Genomic DNA, 4,053 nt, shown 5'->3' on the forward strand with positions numbered 1-4,053 from the left:
GGCTCTCTCGCCGGGGCGGCCGCCGGGGGCCCGGGAGGCCCGCGACACACCGCCCTCGAAAAGGGGGGCTCGGGGAGGGGGCAGGGCGGACATCAGGACCCGAAGAGAGCGGGCGCTTGGGGCCGAGCAAAAGGCGAGAGAGGCGCCAACCGCCGCCTCACGAACGCCCCCCGCGCGCGCACGGCCGCTCACCCGCTCCGCCGCCGCTTACTTCCGGCATTGCCTGGCGGGCCCGCGGGCTGACGTCACCCCGCCGGGCGGCAGGGGGAGCGCTAACTCCACGGCGACGGCGATGCTCTGCTCACGTGACCGACTGGCCCCCGCGCGAGCCCGTGGCGGCAGCGGCGGAGCGGCCGTTGCGCACGCGCTGCGGGTTGGCGCTTCGCGACGACCGTTGGAGCCGGCCGCGGCCGGTCCGGTCCGGTCCTGTGCGCTCTGGTCCGGTCTGGCTTGGCGCCCCCCGCGGGGCGCGCGCGTTACGCAGGCGCCTCATCCGCCCCCGCCTCTCAGAGCTGGGGTTGTGTGGAAATTGTTGCTCTTCTCTATGCCCTGTTGGTCGCATTCGCTGCAACGACTGCAAGAATAGACAAGTGTGAAGTAYTTCAGCAGCTCGTGACACCAATGAAAAGTGAAATGACGTGGCTGTTAAACTGCCTTTTTCCTCTTCTACGGCATGAATTCACACAAGATGTGCAGGGCTCAACAGAAGCAAATGGTCCTGATGTCCTTAATAAAATACTCACAGACTTTATTAACTGTATTTCTGAAGCTAAATTACTGAAGATGATCATATAAAATGCAAAGTTCTAGTTTTTACATCAACAGAGATCATTGACCTGGTTATGGTGACTGATAGTACTACAGTTGTCACCAATGATTTTATAATTGCCTGATCCCTAATGTAACATGAGCATCATCCCYGAAATGCTTACAGTTACCTTCCACGATAGCTGTCAGAGAAGTAATCGGAGGAAGATACAGAGTGGAAAGGTGGGCCACAGCCTGGGTGAAAACTCCTCTAGCCTGCTGGGCGCAGAGTAATGGCCAGCACATTAAAACCCAGAGGTGGCTGGTTATACGCAGAGGTCAGCACCGGTGCTCATACTGCCTGATATCTTCATCAACCACCTGGAGCATGGAGCCCTCCTCAGGCTCACGGGCAACCCCAAACTGCAGGCAGCAGTTGGTATGCTGGAGGGCAGGACTGCCGTGGGGCAGGGCTGGTAGGAGCCTCGCAAAGTTCAACAYGGACGAATGTGAAGCCCTGCACACGGGACAGATGGACGGCGTGCATCKCTTGCACAGCAGCAGCTTTGCCGAGGAGCCCCGTTGGAGGTGAGTTAGCAGTGTCCCTCCGTGACGATGAGGGCTAACTGCCACGGCGTTAGAGAAAGCRTGGCTGGGGTCGGGCAGTGTTCCCCTGCACTCTGCAGTCCAGAGACCACATCTGGAGTCATGTGTTGGGTTCTCCCCTACCCAGTTGGAGAGAGAGAGATCACAGACTGGGAGGAGTCTCGCAGAGGGTCACATGATGGTTAGTTAGGGAGCTGGAGCATATGACAGGAGAGGCTGGGAGGGATGGGGTTGTTTAGCTTGGAGGAAAGAAGGCTAAAGGGGATTTAATCGCAGTCTTACATAACCTAAAGTGGAGGTCTGGAGAAGACAGAGATAAATTCTTCTATATCTAGTTTTTATAGGAAGAAGAGAGCCACAGGCATATTRTTGCAATGGGGGAAATTACAGATGAGTATAGGGGGAAATTTTTCCAAAATGAGACTGCCTGAGAGACTCCGCAGTCTCCATTGTTGGTGACTTGACTGCAAGCATCTGAGCAATATGATCTAACTTTCATGTTAGCCCTGCTTTGAGCAGGAGGTTGGACTAAATGGCTTCCAAAAGTCTCTTCCAACCTATTGTTTTCAGTGACTCCCAGATTGATTTTTATAGATCAAGGATACAGAAACAAAACAAGCAGTATATGTTTACATAGTTTATAACATTTACATAGAGAAAATAAATTTGCCACGGTGGCCTCCTATTTTGGAACATGCAATACTGCAGTAACATCCATGTTACAGAAGCTGCCAACAAACCTGGAAGTAAGCCTCAGAGGAAAAGCATCAAGTCAAATAAGCATGAATACAYGCTTATTTGGTGAGCTAAGGTTAACTGACCTTAGATAGCAACTGTTGTTATTTAACCTTGACCTTAAAGACAATTGTTCAGGTAGTGTCAGAGAAGAATTTGCAGTGTTGCTAGTTACGCTTGTTTAGTCCTGATATTTGGATAGAGAAATTTGCTGTGGAGAATGGGCCAAGTAGACTTTCTAGGAATCTCACAAATAAAACAAATTGTAATGTTTTATTATAGTGCTATAGTATATATAAATACTAGGTGCTATAAAGGGTGCTATAAATACTATACTTGAATCTAGCTGCCTTACTTCTGTAAAATTCTACACTTTCTTATTCCACATGCCACTTTGTCAATATTGTTAATACCTTTGTTCTGTTGGACTCATCATAACCAGGTAYTCCGGTCTATTTTCCCCATGACTGAAAAGGGGAGAGCTTTTCTTGTATCTCAGTCTGATGGAATACTTGTTAGTCTTTGTATGCCTTTTTTTTTTTTACATGAAATGTAAAGAAAACATTGATGACATCCCATCAAATTAGCTTGATTGAAGTTACCTAGTTTCCATAATATATACTATAATCTTGCTTAGATTGTTAGTGTTTGCAGAGTTTTGGTTTCATAACATGCTATAAAAAATCTGTCAGCATATAACATAGGTCATTAGAAGTAACACCAATACACAGCAGTGGGGACATTCTGCTGTGAGCCCAYGGATCCCCCTATTACCTGAATTACTGTTTTCACACCTGAAAAGAAATCAGCCCCTAGGAATTAAATTTCTGCACAACAGTGTAGTTTGGGGAAAACAAGAGATGTATCTAGTAGGCTTGTTTTCTTGGACTATYGTTTTTATACAGACTAGCTGACCTGGGAAATAAATTGAGATTTACACATTAAACTGCTGTATATAGATAAGCATCCTGCAGTGGAAAGTCTTATAATGTAAGAGAAAGAGACAGCATTAATCATAGTTCTCTCTATGCATGGAATCTACAGGAAAGTGGTTATAACAATCTGAGATTCATGCTAGAGTTGATTGATTGCTGCAGATAGAGTTTACTTTGTGAGATCAATCTTTCTATAAACGATCAGCAGTTTGTAATAAATATTTCAAAATAATAAATCAGCTAGAAGACAGGTGCTGTAAAAACAAAGAAGAGAGCTTGGTTTTGGCACATATTTTAGTGGGTTAGACTTCAGGTTTCCCCAAGCAAAAACTTGCAACAAGGGAAAATGATCCTGGAATTGAAGGTGAGAAAAACTTCTACCCAACACAAATTCTTTTAAAAGTAAGAGGAATTRTGAACCAAGACATCATTTCCCAATAATATTATTCTGAACCATACATCACTCACTTTGTATTTTTGTACTTTACAAAGGGAGGGCTGGACTGACAGATCACTGAGAATTCTTCTCCAGGACTCTTGGATTGTGCAAYGCAGGTGCTTTACTTTTGTTGAGCTAGAATTAATATTAGAAAGTAAGCCTTTCTTTTATGAGGAACAAAGAGAGCTCACTACCAAAAAATACTTCTTTGTATGTCTGAGTACAACTACTTAATGGGTGTCCAGGAGCAGTGAAAGCTGGCTGCTCCCTAAGGGACAAGGAGCCATGAACCTGGCCAGCAGGCCAGAGGCCTCACCAGCAAGGGCCTAGATACCCAGGCGAGGTAAGCAGAACAGACCCAGAGATAGTAGGCAAGTTCAACCAAGAGTCCAGATCATCAGGCAAATTCCTATTAATAAGGCACGTCAGAGGTCAAGCTGGGAAGTCAATCTGCAAGTCAGAGCCAGGATCAGGTCCAGTGACAGTAACTGGGGTCAGACACAGCCCAGGAATCACTGGGCAGGTCTGTGGGGACAAGGCAGGTGCAAGCTGGGAAGTCAGTTTGTGGGATCAGGGCCTGGATCATCGGAG

The 4,053-nt window shown here is 46.9% G+C and overlaps 1 protein-coding gene across 11 annotated transcripts in view; it reads right to left on the reverse strand.

The window, feature by feature from the left end:
* ATG7 (autophagy related 7) overlaps nt 1–238 on the reverse strand; it is a 141,940-nt gene extending 141,702 nt beyond the window's left edge. For all 11 annotated transcript variants that reach the window (XR_014895538.1, XR_014895537.1, XR_014895536.1 and 8 more), the window contains exon 1: nt 193–238. The gene's annotated coding sequence lies outside the window, so the exon portion shown is untranslated. The remainder of the gene's footprint in view (nt 1–192) is intronic.
* Nucleotides 239–4,053: the final 3,815 nt, after the last annotated feature.

The sequence above is a fragment of the Rhea americana genome, unplaced genomic scaffold, assembly GCF_003343005.1.
Source record: "Rhea americana isolate MKP2758 unplaced genomic scaffold, rheAme1 scaffold_19, whole genome shotgun sequence".
NCBI classification, from domain to species: Eukaryota; Metazoa; Chordata; class Aves; order Rheiformes; family Rheidae; genus Rhea; species Rhea americana.